Genomic DNA, 18,115 nt, shown 5'->3' on the forward strand with positions numbered 1-18,115 from the left:
GGTTATCGTATAATTCATCCCTTTGACCCAAATGCTCAAGATGACTTAACTATCAACCCTAATTAAGTCGACTACATTGTATTTCAACCTTTCAAATCCATCTCATGGATGACTCTGATCAAGATTTTGCTAAATTGAAATACACTAATGCATATCTCCTATCAATTTAGAGGGATCAATTCCATCTTGACTCACACACTGACTTGATAAGTACTTGACTGTATCTAGTATCCTTCCGTTACTAAGTTAGAAACTCAGATAGTCTGATATTAAAGTACAGTGAGTTGCTTATAAGTCACCGTGGTGGTCTCAGGTCGGAAGGACACTTATATCCATATCCTTCACAAGCTACTTTTAATAGCTGAGTGCTCGGCACATGGTCACGTTCGATGCGAATGTACTTCTATATTTCATCTGTATGTCATAACAGTATCTCCACACTCCTTGGTTAAGAGGACAACCAACTCATATGGCACACAATGACCTACACTTGATATCGCTATCGTCCTAGTAATAGCGTATTATTTGATCGCGAATAATTTTAAGGACTTAACAATAAATTTTCTTTTGTCAATTAATATATATAGTCCTAAGAACTTCATTACAACACAGGAGTTCAAAGATGGTCAATTTGTAATAAAAATATCAAATAATTTTTATTAATCAAAATTTATATACAGTTTATAAGATGAGCACAATCGTCTAACGATTGGCTTTGAGACACATTTTTTAATAACTTTTACTTGGACTAAAGTCAATCGATACAGTATCGTATACCCATCTTCGATTTGTGATCATCAAACTCTTAGATTCTGAGAGCTTTAGTAAATGGATCGGTCAGATTCTCTCTTTCATCGATCTTCTGAAGGTCGATGTCATCTCGATCCATGATCTTTCGGATAAGGTAATAACGGTGCAGAATATGTTTAGTGCATTCATGGGATCTCTGCTCCTTGGCTTGAGCAACGGCTCCAGTATTGTCACATTATAATAAGACAGGGCCATCAACGGAGGGTGCCACTCTGAGTTCATCGATGAACTTCCACAATCATACTGCTTCCTTCGCAGCATCGGATGCCGCGATATACTCTGCTTCGCAAACAGAGTCTGCCACAGTATTCTGTTTGAAACTTTTTCAATTGATTGCCCCACCATTTAGGATAAAAATATAATCCAACACACTCTTACTATCGTCATGGTCTGATTGAAAGCTGGAGTTAGTAAATCTCACAAGTTTCAAGTCAGTTTCACCATACACAAGCCACTGATCCTTAGTATTTCTTAAATACTTAAGAATGGTCTTTACGACCTTTCAGTGATTTTCTCCTATATCAGACTGGTATCTACTCACTACCCCTAATGAGTATGCCATATCTGGTCTCGTACATATCATAACGTACATAATAGAACCCACTATCGAAACATGTGAAACTCTACTCATATGCTCTCTCTCTTGAAGAGTTATCGGACAATCTCCTTTCGAAAGAAAAATTTCTTGGCCTATCGAAAGATAGCATTTCTTGAAATTCTCCATGCTGAACCGTTTCAGCATAATATCTATGTACTTGGATTGGAGAGCCCGAACAACCTCTTAGATCTATCTCTATAGATCTTCATCCCTAGGATGTAAGCTGCTTCCCCCAGATCCTTCATGGAGAATTGTGACGACAACCATATTTTTATTCCCTGTAATGTAGAGACATCATTTTCGATTAAGAGAATGTCATCCACATACAACATAAAAAATATAATTATCAATTCATTTGTCCACTTATATATGCAGGGTTCCTCCCCATTCTTAATGAAGCCATACGTTCTGATCACGTTATCAAAACATATGTTCCAATTCTGAGATACTTGCTTCAATCCATAAATGGATCTCTGAAGCTTGCACACCTTGGACTCATCTATGGATATGAACCCTTCATGCTGTATCATATATACTTCTTCATTCAGCTTTCCATTTAGGAAAACCATCTTCACATCTATTTGCCAGACTTTATAGTCCAGATATGCTGCTATCGCAAGCATGATTCGAATGGATTTGAGTATTATCACAAGAGAAAATGTCTCGTCATAGTCAATACCATAATGCTAACAATAATCTTTGGTAACCAAACGGACTTTATAGATCTTCACCTTTCCATCTACGCCCCTCTTCCTATTGAAGACCCACTTACACCCTATGGGCTTTACCCCTTTAGGTGGATCAACTAATATCCATACATCGTTGACTTTTATGGACTTTATTTCGGATCTCATGGCTTCAAGCCATTTATCAGAGTCAATTCTCTACATTGCATCTATGTAGGTGATCAGATCCTCATCATTCTCATCGAGTTCGACAGGATCTCCATCTCGGACCAAAAAACCTAAGTATCTATCCGGCTGATACGGTACTCTATCGGATCGTCTTAAAGATGTTTGTTCATTGGGCTCTAGGTTTGATCTCATCAAATCTGGTTTAGATTCAATCATTGGTGTCGGCTCTTCTACTTATCGAATTTCGTCAAGCTCGATTTTAGAGGCACTTATTCCTTCACTATTTTTTTTTTCAAAAAATATACTTTACTGTTAATAAATACTTTTTGTTTAGCAGGCAGGTAAAAATAATATCTCCTCATTTTCTTGAGGTACCCTATGAAATTACACTTATCGGACTTAGGACTAAGCTTGTCAGTTTGTAATCGTTTAATATAAGTTAGACACCCCCAGATCCTAAAGTAAGAGAGGTTCGGCCTACGTCCTGACCATATCTCATATGGTATCTTACTAACTGACTTACTCAGAATATTATTGAGCACAAGACAGGCTGTTTCAAGTACATATCCCCAAAAAAAGATCGACAAAGTTATAAATCCCATCATGGACCAAACCATATCCAACAAGGTTCAATTCCTCCTTTTTGAGATGTTATTATGCTGTGATGTCTCTGGAGGGATCCATTGGAAGAGAATCCCATTCTCTCCTAGATATGTCAGAAATTCACTGAAAAGATATTCACCTCCTTGGTCAGATCGAAGAATTTTAATATTTTTTTCAGTTTGTCTCTCTACTTCGTTACGGAACTGTTTGAATATTTCAAATGATTCGAACTTGTGTTTCATCAAGTAGACGTACCCATATCTAGATAGGTCGTTTGTAAACGTGATGAAGTAACTATACCCTCCTCTGGCACATGTGCTCATGGGTCCACATACGTCGGTATGTATCAGACCCAGTACATCACTGGCTCGTTCACCTTTTTCAGTAAAATATGACTTGATCATCTTTTCAAGCAAATAAGACTCACATGTAGGTAACGATTCATAATCATATTTATCAAGAATTTCTTCTTGAGCCAACATGTTCATCCTATTCTAGTTGATATGATCTAGCCTACAATGCCAAAGGTAGGCATATATGACATCATCTATTCTAGGACGTTTATTTGAAATGTACATTACATTAGGTCTAGATACAATATAGATTTTATTGTTCAACTGTCCACGTAAAATTGTAACACCATTCAAAATGATATCACAAAAATTTTTCTTTATTGATATTTCATAATTTGAATTGGCCAAAAGGCCTACAGAAATAACATTTAAAAGAAAACTAGGATAGTAATGACACTCATTAAGAACAATATATTGAGACTCGAATACAAGCTTGATGATTCCTAAAGCTAGAACTGGAACTGATCTTTCATCTCCAACATTTAGGAATCTCTCACCTTCTCCAAATCTCTTAGTAACTTGAAGACCCTGCAACAAATTGCAAATATGAATAGGACTTCTAGTATTCAATATCCAGGTTATTGTATCTATTAGAGAAAAATTACAAGATGTTATCACATAAGTACCTTATCCAGTAACTGATTGCTTGTTCTTCTTTGGCCTGTTTAGATCAAGAAAAATGATATACTGAGGACAATTCTTCTTCTAGTGACCCTACTTTTTGCAAAAGAAGCACTCTGTCTGACTTTGATCAGCCTTGAACTTGAATTTCTAGGACTGACTCCCAGCACTAGATACCTTTTTATTCTTCTTCTTTTTTTTTTCTTAAAGGGACGATGATTATTCGAAGAAGATCCTCCCACTAAATTTACTGTCTCCTTGTAGAGCTGGTGATCTTTCTCAAAAGTCTGTAGCAACCCTAACAGATCGTGGTAGTTGACTACAGGCTTCATCATTCTGAAATGATTGAGGAACGACAGGTAGGACTTGAGAAGAGAGATCAGGATCGCATCTTTCCCCAGTTGTTCCTACAAAGGAAAGTCGAGTTTACTCAATTTTTTAATCTGCTTGATCATGTACAATACATGATCGGTAACAGATGCACCCTCCCTCATCCGGATATTGAAAATAGCATAACTAATCTTGTGCCGCTCAACATCGTCAGGAGTACCAAAGAAATTTCTCAACACTTGAAGTATTTTCTTTGGCTGAGCTTCTTCAAACTTTTGGCTGAACTCATCATTCATGGAGATCCGTATGATGCAACGAACTGTGGTGCGGTCGTTGAGCCATTTCAAATAAGTATCTCGAACCACTCCTCGGGTGTTAGGAGCAGGCTCCTCAAGTGTCGGATCCGTTATCACATAAAGGATCCGCTCGTGCTCCAGGACAATCTTTAATTTTCGATATCAATTATCGAAATTCGATCCGATAAGCTTCTCACTGTCCAACAGTGATCGGAGTGATAAATTTGAGGCCATATCTACACACACAAAGAAAAAATAAAGTCTAATTAGTATATAAATTTATTAATCCTAAAGATTTAGATTTTAGTCTAAAGATCCTTTCACTATTTTATACGAATTGATAGCCTCTACCTCTAATTCGAAGAATTACCTTAATTCCTTAGCAGATACTAGAATCCACACATACTACATATAGGCCCGAGGATGGCTTGGTCAATCCAAATGCACCTATAGATAGGTTCTCAACCAATTATTTCTCCAAACAACTTCTAGTATTTAATTTAGCCCCAGATTTTATTTCAGTAGGCATTGGGCCTCCACTGAAAGTTTCGATTAGATCAAACTATAAACATGAACCTACTCAATGATTCTACCTAATGAGGGATCAGGCATGAGGATGGCTCGGTCAACCCAACCATCATCAGATAGTTCATCAGAGTCATCATATGATGAATAATAATTCTATCATTTAGAGAGAAAATCAGACGGATCGCGTCTGCAATGTCAATCAGAAATAATAGACCCATTATCTCTCACTTTAATGGGAGACTATGATCTAGTTATCAACATAACCAGTTCATTTTAAGGACCTAATAATTTAGAGGATTTAATCGATTTAGAGAAGAGAGAAGAGAAGAAAAGATCAGTCAGTAGACCATAATCCTCTCACTGATTTCATCAAGTTACTGAATCAGATTAGATCATGCTGATTGAACAGGCACTTAGATCAATCACACTGATCAACCTTAATGGCATGGGCTAACTCAAATCACTGAGCAATCTAATCAAAATCTAGTTCATCAAATTGGTCAGATAAGTGAGATCAGTGGGAGGATCTGCTAAGCTTGCCTTAGATACCATCGAAATGGCGAGATAAGCCGCTCCCAATTAAAAATCATCAGTCGAAATGCCAAACTTACCTTAGACACCAATTGATTAACTAATTTTGATTTGACCAACCAATAATTCGGGTTCAACTACTGAGCCACAATCAAAGTCCATTTGGTCTAATCAAAGATATGAACTTGACCATCTACAACTATTGTACTAGAAAAACTCTGATTAATATAATTCAATATTTGGTTAGACTTAATCAATTTCTCTACATGATCAATTAATTCTTTGATTCTAACCTTAGATCTAACCCAATTAAAGAGAAGGACCTGATTTGAGCTAACTCATGCCTCATGTTTTATGCAATGTCATTAGATCTAAATCACAATTCTAGATCCCATCAGTTTGATACTTAATTTTCAATTAAGTTTTGCATAACATAGTTAAGGTTTCGAAAATATTTTTTTATGTAAACTTTTTACGTCAAGTCATAAAATTTTTTAGATCAAACCTAAATTTTTTATGATTTTAGATCAAAATAATTTTGACTAAACAAGATTAGATGTAACTAACTATCTTCGCAACTTGCATCACATACAAAACACCTAGGGTTTCAAGATCTAGAATTTTACAAGAAAGTAAGTTTTCTCTTTTTACTTTCTTCTCCATGAGACCTCACAGTGGCATTCCTACATGCTATGAAAAGCACCTCATTGAATGGGAGGAGAGGGTCATGAAACCCTACTTGCTCCTATGATCGAACGGTCTAGTGATTATCCAATCCGAATACTTTGCTACTCAGAATATCTAATCTAAATAAATAATAATCAGATCTGAAAATAAATTATTTTAGATCTAATATAAATCATAAATAATCAGATCTAATAATAAAAAATTAGATCTAAAGTCATATTAATTTATATCAAAACAACCTGGCTCTGATACCAGTTGAAGAAAATTTATGGTAGTGCAGTACATACAATTAAAAAATTTTTATGCAGTAAAAATAATAGATTAAATAATTTAATCTTAATCACATGTATAAGATCTAATCTTAGATTACTACATCAAGATTTTTGATATAAAAAATATATACTTTAGATCTGAAAATAAAAATCACATCGATCTCATAAATGCTGAAATTCTAGATCTAACTATTAGATCTACCATAGGAATCAAAATAAGTTAGAGACCTTTACCAAACAAATTTTGATTTTGATCTTCTCTAATCCAATGGTTAGAGAGGATGTTCCTCAGATCGCTCGCAGTCACACAAAGTCATCTGACTTCTATAGAAAAATCCACACGAAGACTGGCGCAGATCAGGGATTCGGAGATGCTAGTCTGTGAATAACTTCGATAGCTGACATCTTCCTTCTTCTACAAGCACCTTGGACACTCCAAAGTAATAGAAGATCTAGAGGAGGAAGAGAAGAGGCTCTGAAAATAAAAAATCTACAAAAAAATTAATTATGGGACATCCAAGAGAGGGGTCCCCTTTTTATAGACTAGGAATTAGGACTTTCCAAGAAAGGATGCCATGAATCAATACTAAAACCCCTTTTTGGCATCCCCAAAAATTTTAAAAAAATTATTAGGATGTGGAGAAAAAATTTAAAGTCTCACATGTCAAAGAATTTTTAAAAAAAATAAAAAAAAATAATATGGATCCAATAATATATTATATATAAAAAATTTCTTTCCTAGTTTGCATCTTATCTCTAATTCGGATCGCATTTGAATTAGGCAAAAGATAATATTATGACTCATCAGCTATAGCCGACCATCCTTATTGGATTTTCTCTCATAATGCCAAAAATCATAACCCAAATCCAATTAGACATGGAGAAATTGGCATGGATCGAGATGTGGCACAAAAGATAAGGATAGAGTCCTAGTCTGACTTGGACTCTTCATTTCTAATTCAATTCTAATCTAAATCAAATTTGGATTGAAATCACTGATAAAAATGAACCTAATCCAATTAGAAATCTAAATATCTCATCAAATTTCTAATCCAATTAGAAATTAGCCAAGTCTAAATCCTGAACAAATCAGGATCAAATTTTTCTTGTAATCGGATTTGATCATATCAATTTCAATCTGAGTCAAACTGAATCTAATTCAATTAGACTTGTTCCAAAGCTCTTTATTCAATCAAATTGAGTCAATTAGTAATTTAATTACTAATTAATTCTTCATAAATGATAGAGTCTCAGTTTCAGTGGGACTCTCTCATAGAGTCCTAGTCCAAGTAGGACTCTTCACTAGAATTACAATCCAATTGGACTCTTCAGCCATCAAATCTGACCAAATCTTCTAATGCGTGTGATCCTATAAGGTGGAACCTAAATCGGTAGCATAGGAATAACTTCCTATACCAATCGATGTAACCATCTAGCAATGATGACCCGACGATCGGATGAGTCGAAGTGTTGTAAAGCAATCTTCTATAATCTACTGGCATATGGTTACTGTATAATTCATCCTTTTGATCCAAATGCTCAAGGTGACTTAGGATTTAACTATCAACCTTAATTAAGTTGATCACATTGTATTTCAACCTTTCAAATCTATCTCATGGATTACCCTGGCCAAGATTTTGCTAAATTGAAATACACTGATGCATATCTCCTACCAATTCAGATAGATCAATTCCAACTTGACGCACACACAGACTTGGTAAGTACTTAACTGTACCTAATATCCTTTCATCACTAAGTTAGAAACTCAGATAGTCCGATACTAAAGTGCAGTAAGTTACTTATAAGTCACCATGGTAGTCTCAAGTCGGAGGGATATTTATGTCCATACCCTTCACAAGCTACTCTTGACAGCAGAGTGCTCGGCACATGGTCATGTTCGATATGAATATACTCTTATATTTTATCTGCATGCCATAACAGTATCTCCACACTCCTTAATTAAAAGGACAACCAACTCATATGGCACACAATGACCTACACTTGATATCGCTATCGTCCTAATAATAGCGTATCATTTGGTCACGAACAATTTTAAGGACTTAACGACAAATCCTCCTTTATCGATTAATATATATAATCTTAAGAACTTCATTACAACATTGGAGTTCAAAGATGATCAATTTGTAATAAAAATATCAAATAACTTTTATTAATAAAAATTCATATACAGTTTACAAGATGAGCACAATCATCTGCGATTGACTTTGGAACATATTTTCTAACACAATGATCCGACAATCTCGAGATCGTGCGATCTCATGATTAACAATCCAGTCATCCGACATTCTTCTATATAAACAATCAGAGCTCCGAGGATCCGGTAAGTCCCATCAAATTTCTCTCAAAGAATCCATTGCTGCTCATTTGTTCTCTGCTTTTCTGATTTGAGCGTCGGAGGATCCTCATCAGAGCCATAACCTTTGGTTTAAGATTTATCTTACAGGTCACTCCAGCATTAGTATCTCTGTACGAGGATCAGACATCCATCTTTCGATCTTGATCGATTTTAGTAGCAACAGATAGAGGAAGGGCCTATATTCGTATTTATGGCTCAAAGACGAACATCTTTCCGACTTTCCAATGCCGTCGCTTTTCGACAGGCGATCAGTTAGGTTGACAATCAAGTTCAACCACTGATGTCGAAAATCCCTCTACAGGTTCAACTGGTCATTCTTTCGTCGGTTCAACCGGCTCAGTCGGTGCCAGTCATGGCTGACCAATTCGGTCAGCTCTTCCAGCAAGTTCAACATCTGATGACCACAGTTCAAGTGGTCCAGACCTTTCTCGTACCCTTTCAGATGGTGCCACAGCCTCCCCAGATCGTCCCTGCACCCCCTACAGTGGTGCGTCATACAGTTTTCTCAGTGGTGCTGTCTGCGCCTTCAACAGTGGTGCCCCCGCAGAATCTTGCTTTGACTGCGGGTCCATAGCTACCACCTCAATCAGAGCCACAAACACCTCCTCAAAGTTCGGAGAGAAAGTTGACTCATCAAAGTTGCCCTAGGGTCCAGCAGTCAGTCAGATGGCGATCTCCAAGCCCATAGTCGGGCCATGACTCAACCCCCAAATGCCGATCTTCTTTATGCCCCGAGGTTGGTATCGTTCGTGAAGTTGATTTTGAAAGACAGTTTTAGGAGGTCGACCAGCAGTTGAACCAGAAAATAGAAAAGACCCTCAACTATAATGGTTTCTCGATGTTGTTGTACGAAGGGTATAACGGCCAACTACCCTTCGCCCCTAGGATTGTGCAGAAACCACTCCTCCTGTACTTTAAACTATCTCAGCTGGAGGTCTACGACAGGACCACCGACTCTGTCGATCATATGGGGACCTTCAAGGCCACCATGCTCCTTCAGGGAGCATCAGATGCAATCCTCTATTGACCTCCAACTCTTAAGGGGGTCGCTTCGCAGTGGTACTCGAGTTTGAGACCGATGTCTATCCATTTCTTTGAAGACTTATGTCAGTCTTTCGTCGACCATTTCATCAGCAGCTGACAATAGCAGAAGTGGTTCGACTATCTCCATACTATCAAGCAAAAGGAGGATGAGTCGATCTACTCATTCATGAATAGATTCAATGTGGCAACCCTGGAAGTCCAAAACCTAAACTAGTCGACCGCGATGGCTACGATGATGAGTGATCTGTTGAAGAATGATTTAAAAAAATTGTTAATTAAGTTTTATCCTCAAAATTTCTCGGATATGCTTGTTCGTGCAGAGAAGTATGCCCGCATGGAAGAAACCTTTGCTGATGATACTCCTGCCGGTTCAACCGTGATGGGATCCAATAAGGAGCTCCATCCAAGGCGAGAGGAGAAAAGCTGCCAGTGCTCTCGATCCTCATCCCAGAGGCAGAATGATGGGAGTCAAAGTCGTCGATCCCAGAGTCCTCTGAGAAGGGTTCGACGACCATCACCTCCTGGATAGTACAATAAGTACACATCCCTGACTATTCCTCGGAGCGAGATATTGTTACAAGTGGGGTCTGAGTTATCTAAGCCTCGACTGATAACAACAAGATCGAAACACCATCGAGACCCGAATAAATACTACTTTTACCATCATGATCATGGTCACGATACTGAAGACTGCCACCAGCTTTGTGTTGAGATCGAGAGGCTTGTCAGGTAGGGCCGACTGAATCATTTTGTCCTGAGAGCGGCCCCTCAACGTCGACCCTCAAGAATTCAACAGCCACCCCTTTTGCCTCAGCAGCCTCTCCCTCTGCCTCAAGCGCTAGTGCAGCAGGAGCGACAGCAAATCGGAGGGCAAGCGACGGAAGAAGAGCGACTTATCCGAGGAGAAATCTACATGATTACTGGGGGATCATCTAGGTCAGAAGAGTCCCTCAGCTTACAACACCATCCTCGACCATCCTAGCCTGTGGACTTTGAAAGCTATTGTCTCAAGCCATCATCTGATGGTGAAGTTTTCGACCAAACACAGAGTGGGACAGATCCGAAGCAACCAAGTCATGGCTCGTGAATGCTTTGCCATCAAGATAAGAGCAGAGAATCAACCGGCCCCGACAGAGACCCAACCTGAGCTCCTGATAGGCTTGGATGCTAGGAAGGACCTAATTAACGGATGCCCCAACCAACCGAGGACCTTTTAGATGTCCCGCTGAGGAAGCAGAATCTGAGCCAGATGGTGAAAATTGGCTCATGTCTAGATGAAGTAACTAAATGTCAGCTAATTAATCTTTTGCAAGAGAATACAGATCTTTTCATCTGATCTGCTGCAAATATATCCAATATCGATTCTGAGTTGATCTCCCATCACCTAAGGGTGGATCCAACCTGTCGGTCGATAAAGTAAAAGAAGCAGAGTTTTGCCTCGGAGCGTCAAAAGACCATTGCTGAGGAAGTCGATAAGCTGCTCAAAGTCAGTTTCATTTGGGAGATCATGTACCCGGACTGACCAGCACACATAAACTTATAGGCTAAAGTAGCTCGACTGGACTCCAATTTTCAGGCTATGGAACTCGATGAACCTCCACATATATTACCAATGATGTAACAATACTTTTTATGAAAATAAAACTTACAGGACCATCAATTTGTGATGGACGCCCGAGTCCTCGAAGAGTTGCCTCCTCCTTCTACTTAAGATCCTGAACAATAACTACGGTCAACTAACATGAGGGCTAACTAATCAGACCCTTAAGAAGATCTCGGTGACTCCGAGGTGGGGCTAACTTATCAGACCCCTGTAGAGTTCGAGTCATGCGAGAAGCAGACGGAGATCCTTAAAAAAATCTTCAAAGGGATAACTAATCAGATCCTCAAAATGCCACAGAGAGTGCAAGATGTCATAGGCACAAGCTCGCCACTGACATACACTGCCTTTCGCGTGAAGACTAGAAGTGCTAGATACTGTAGACACAAGATCGCCGCAGGCACACAATGTCACTCGTGAGAGATAACTAATTAGACCCTCGAAATGCCATCGAGACTACAAGATGCGGTAGGCACAAACTCACCACTGGCATCCACTATCTCTCGTATGAAAACGAGAAGTACTAAATGCCGTAGGTACAAAATCGCCGCAGATACACAACACTACTCGTGAGGAAAAATTAATTAGACTCTTGAAATACTGTCGAGAGTGCAAGATGCCGTAAGCATAAGCTCGTCGCTAACATACACTGCCTCACGCATGAAGATGAGAAGGGGTAGATGCCGTAGGCACAAGATCACCGTAGGCACACAACGCTACTCGTGAGGGATAACTAATCAGACCCTCAGAATATCATAGAGAGTGCAAAATGCCATAGGCACAAGCTCGTCGCTAGCACACACTGCCTCTCACATGAAGATGAGAAGTGCTAGATACCGTAGGCACAAAATCATCGCAGGCACACAACACCACTTATGAGGGATAACTAATCAGACCCTCAAAATATCGTTGAGAGTGCAAGATGCTGTAGGCACAAACTCGCCGCTGACACACACTGCCTCTCACATGAAGATGAGAAGTACTAGATGGCATAGGTACAAGATCACCGTAGGCACACAATGTCACTCATGAGAGATAACTAATTAGACCCTCAGAATACCGCAGAAAATGCAAGATGCTGTAGGCACAAACTCGCCGCTGGCATACACTACCTCTCGCACGAAGATAAAAAATGTTAGATGTCGTAGGCACAAGATCGCTGCAGACATATAATACAACTCGTGAGGGATAACTAATCACACCCTCGGAATGCCGTCGAGAGTGTAAGATGCTGTAGGCATAAGCTCACCGCTGACACACTATCTCTCACGCAAAGATGAGAAGTGCTAGATGCCGTAGGCATTGATATTACCACAGGCACACAATGCTACTCATGAGGGATAACTAATCAGACCCTTGGAATGTTGCTGAAGAGCCTTAGAAGCTGTAAGCACAAGATCACCACCGGCATACATTGCCTCTTCAGAAGAATCAAAAGATGGACAACGTATGGCCAGAGGTATTATTTCAACAGTACTCCTGCCTGAAGCATTGTCTCAGACTCAAAAATAGGAAGGTAGTATTGAGATGATTATTATGATGCCTTAGATCCATAGATGGCCGGACTATATTCAAGTTGTTCTAAACTACTCTACATATGTTCACTTCAATCGAAGTTGTCCTAAATATATTTATACTAAAGCTGAGCTACCTAGAACCTTACTCGTACTGAGCTGAGTACTGAGCATTTTCTCATACTAATCTGAGCTATTTGGAACCTTACTCGTGCTGAGCTGAGCACTGAGCATTTTCTCATACTGATCTGAGCTATTCACATCCTTATTTATGTCGAGCTAAGCAGTGAGCATTTCCTCACGCTGATCTGAAGGACCTCCAAAAGCTACCTCTTATTGACGCATTAATTGTAGGAGACATGCATCAACAGAAAACTAGTGTACGTGCGACATGTGGAGACTATGAATAGATGTGATTGCTACCGCCGATATGATAGTTAATGTCAATGGTAGGTGAATCACACTTTACGTCACTTTTGAAGGAATGTATGCAGACGTGCGTCAATTTCTTCCACTCAGATGCAATTCGAATTTCAATCTTTTTAAAATATGTACGATAGGTTTGAAAATTTGTTTCAAATCGAAATGAGAATTATAATCTCTACCACACTTGCAATTCTAACCATAGTTAGAGTCAGCTCGAATTTTTGCCTTAATTTCAGCTCGGCTCATGTCTTGCTTGAAGCACAATGCAGGCTAAGTATTCGCTTGGGCTGTCACTCTAATCAAGTTTTGTAATTATAGCAAGGGACCGAGCATATGTTAAAGAAGAAGAATACATCTGTTCCTATGGAGATTCTATTACAAGTCCAGGGGTCTTGGATCACAGAGAATAAAAGAAGAAGAGGATATAAATCATTCCTCAGGAGGATTGTCGGGGTGATCATCTGTGGGATGATATTTCTTAGCACTGATGATGTTTTTGGTCTGGACAGCTGCATCGATCTTGTCTATCTCATCCGAAAAGTGGGATGTCATCATAAACCTCGATCAGTTATCCGACGACACTGCCTGTAAATCCTCGTCCAGACAATCAATTTGAAGATGCTTGATGAAGTCAGGAGGAAGGTACACCTGAACAATGAACTTGCACTTCTTGAAGCCCGCGAAGAATGCCGCCTTTCAAGCTTGGGCTATGATCTTAGCCCCTTCTTTTTTCAGCTGCTTTCTCCTGCTTTCAGCGCATTTGAGTAAAATCCCCTAATCTACAAATTTGCCCCAGAGAAGCTTATGATTTACCTTTCTCTCTTCCAACCTCTTCTTCAGGTTCTCCACCTCCAATCCAATCTTCTGGACTCCCGAGAGCAGCTCTGAGGAGGCCTGAACTTCTTTGGAAGTGAAGCGCTCGTCTCCTCGAGGAGCTCTTTCTCCACGGCTCGTCCCTTCGAAGGTTCTGACCCTCTTGGACAGACCACCATTAAGGGTCCTTCAAGAGTGAGTTTCAAGATGAGAAGAAACTCTTTTCACTTCAAATATCCTCCTCAGATGCTTCAGGTCATCACGGATCCGGCAACAGTCTCTTTCAGCCTCAGACCTCTGTCTCTCGAGGATTCTAATCTGCCCTTCGAGATATTCAACCTTCTTATCGACCCTGGATTTCTATCATTCGAGGGCCTCAATCTATCTTTCAGTCTATCGTAGTTCTTCATCTTGATGAAGAATCGACTCTTGGATCTCTTGAAGAGCCTCCTTTGTAAAGCTGAGCTTCTTGACCAACTCAGTATTATTCCTCTCTAGATATTCTAACCGATCCTTCAGCAAGTCGATCTCCTTCTTCTCCATCGTCGGAACATCGAGGTTGGAACTGATGAGGCTCATCAAACATTGGTCCACATGTACAAAGGATCTTAAAGTGTCGACAGATCGCTTCTCTTTTCTTTATTCGTTGAGGAACAACCTCTCGACTGGCGGAAAGAGGTTTCTCAAGTACTCCACTATGGATTGGAGGTTCTCTCTTATGGATGGAGCATGAAGGATCGGATCTGAGGGTCTAGCATGGGAAGTGGATGCAAGAAAGTGCCCAGTAGGAGTTGCCATCTCTAGAGATTCTCCAGTCTCCATCATCGTCTTCAAATCCTTCTCCAGATTGTTGACCATCTTTTCCATCCATGCTACCTCCATCGAATCTTTTTCGAAGCATCTCTCGATGCTCATTTTCAGTACTGTCTTCGTCGGTGCCTCATCAACCGAAACTTCTTCTGAAGAATCCTACATCACGGCTTCCAATGGTGGGGATGTGGGCTCAACGATAGGAGCGGCATGTTCTTCTTCCCTGATCGTGGGTTCCGTTTCAGCAACCAAAACCACGATCTGCCTTCTACGAGCCAGAATTTGTTCATATCTCTTCACATGTTGTGAATCCATCTTGCTCTAAAAAATCATGATGAATAATCAGTACAAAAGAAGATCTGTGGCTACCTATGCCTTCAAAGCGCAAATTTAAAAGAGAAAGAAAATGAAAAGCCACCGCAAAGTAATTAAAACCTCGAAAGGACCGTCGTCTGAGTAGTCCCATCAGTTATGCCTGTCTACATCAGTCGTATTAGGTTGACATCACGCGCTTTAAATGCAGAAGGCAGGCGTGAAGGCGGAAGTGCGTGGCATTAGATCCGAGGCACTTTTGGAATACTCCTTTCGTTTGATTCTCAAACTCAGGAGTAGGGAGGTAGTGCTACGATGGTTACAGTGAGTGCTACATCACAAGACATTTCAAATTTTTAGTTCATCAACATGACCGCCGTATGAGTTGAAGAGTCCGTCTCCATGCTGAGCTGAGGCGTCTGTAAGGTCTAACCTATGTATGAGCTGCCCTCATCACCTCAGTCAACTTATCTCTTCAACGTGCGCGACAATTGTCCATCCCAAATAGATAGGATCTAACGTAGCCATCTCTCCTAATCTCGCAAGAGCGATTAAGGGCTGAATTATCTCATCCAGTTTGGCATGTCAACAGTCCGACAATTTCAGGATCATGCGATCTCACAGCTAACAATCCAACTGCTTAGCATCCTTCTATATAAACAATCAAAGCCCCGAGGATGCAGGTAAATCCAATCAAATATCTCTCAGAGAATCCGTTGCTGTTTTTTTGTTCTCTATTTTTCTGACTGGAGCGTCAGAGGGTCCTCGTTGGAGCCACAACCTCCAGTTTGGAACTTGTCTTGCAGATCACTCCAGCACTAGCATTCCTGCATAAGAACCAGACGTTCATCTTCTAACCTTGACCGATTTTAGCAACAACATATATAATCTCCATATTTATTTTCAAATATAAATAACTAAACTTTATGAACCATACAATCAAAAATATCATTATTTGAAAAGTAAAATGTGCTAAGGGCATTAACACGGTCGCTTATCTCTCCTTAAACATCACTAAAATTGTATTCCTACCAAAAATATATATATATATATATATATATATCACTAAAATTGTATAGGACTAAATAGAACTCCAGACAGAGCAGGATATTTGGACATGGATATATTTTTTTATTTGATAGGTATGGATATGAATGCCGATATTAGCCAGGGCTTCAAGTAATTATCATCCGATCCATTTTAACTGATTTTTTACCTCTCGTAGCTGGTGTGGTATGGAATATCTGATGATGAACGATCAGATCTTGAAACATGGCTGATACATTATCACATTGGGATGCTGCTTTCTGTTTTTGATTTTTGTTTTTTTTTCAGTAAGCAAATTGAGGTGAAGGGGGAGGGGGGGCGACCGGTGTAGCTATCTTCTCTAGATGTGATCATAAAAATCCTCACTCTGCTGAATATTCGATTCAGAGACGAGATTTCGGAAGACGTCCTCCTCCCCACCATATGGATTGATCCAAGGACCAACCCAATGGGTGAGTATGTCACCCCAGTATCACGGAGAGCCAAAAATTGTCGGGAGCAGTCATAACCACCTTGGCATTTAATCCACCAAGTCGTGTTTCGTATCCGGATCATTTGGGTAGAAGAAAAGGCCCATTCCACTGGGCTACCACCCAGGTGGCTGTTTTTGTTTTTCAAAGGTTACCTGGGATGAAGCTCTTAGGGCAGAGGCTGCATTCCTATGGATCCCATGATATTTGGAACACAACGGACGTTGAACACAAACCAGGTGTTCTAATAGATTGAAGACACGATACGATGGCCAAAGAAAAGAAGCCTGCTGAAATAGGAAAAAGCTACATGAGAATTTATAAACTTCTTTGGTTCAGAGAATTGGAGCTGGCTCACTTCTAGTTAGCGTAGACATGGAGATCCGAGATGCCGGCATGCATGTACATGCGCGCATTCACGCTACAGCTCATCTTGGCAGCAGATGCAATCAGATTACACTTCCTGCGGGGACAGGGTCGTACCTTTCGCCTTCTTTCGCGTGAATCAACCGCGGCTTCGAGATCCATGCAGATGAATGAAGGAAAAAATTTAGAGTGCTTTGAGATGTCTTTAACTTGTTTAAAAACTCGTAAAGATCCATATGTACAGGCATGCAGACGTGCAGGTGCTCAACAGAGAACAATGCTATAGAGGATGTACCACAAAAAAAAAGAGGAGGAAACATCTTGGTTGAACCGAGAGAATGTAGAAGTTCGCGCAGAATGTCAAGAAATGTCAGAAAGACATAGAGAGTTTGATGAAGGAAGAAAAGTACCTTCCTCTTATCTAAAAAATAAGAAAAAAAAACCTTTCCTTTTATTTGACAAAAAAAAAAAAAAAAAACATGGGCCCACAATGTGTCAGGGTTGCGGTCCGGCGGGTTGGGGGAATGCTGCAGAACGTGAAGGGAAAGAAAAATGGTTTCTGGGAAAGAGGTCAGCATTCACTAACGGACGGGCAGGACGGGATTCGTAGAAACGGAGTACAATAATATCCACGCAACCCAGCTCGGAGCGCTCTACCGCCTAATTATTATTATTATTATTATTATTTTGGTACATACTATCCGATCCAAGTTCCGCTTCAAAGAACCTCTTCTCCGCGCTGATACCCAATATTTGATTTCTTCCTGCACTTCCAACTCTCTAGATTCATTTTCCAAGCCGCATTTAGTTATTGCAATCTAAAAATCATTTAGTAGACAGAAGCAAAATTTAC

The sequence above is a fragment of the Elaeis guineensis genome, chromosome 1 (assembly GCF_000442705.2).
Source record: "Elaeis guineensis isolate ETL-2024a chromosome 1, EG11, whole genome shotgun sequence".
NCBI classification, from domain to species: Eukaryota; Viridiplantae; Streptophyta; class Magnoliopsida; order Arecales; family Arecaceae; genus Elaeis; species Elaeis guineensis.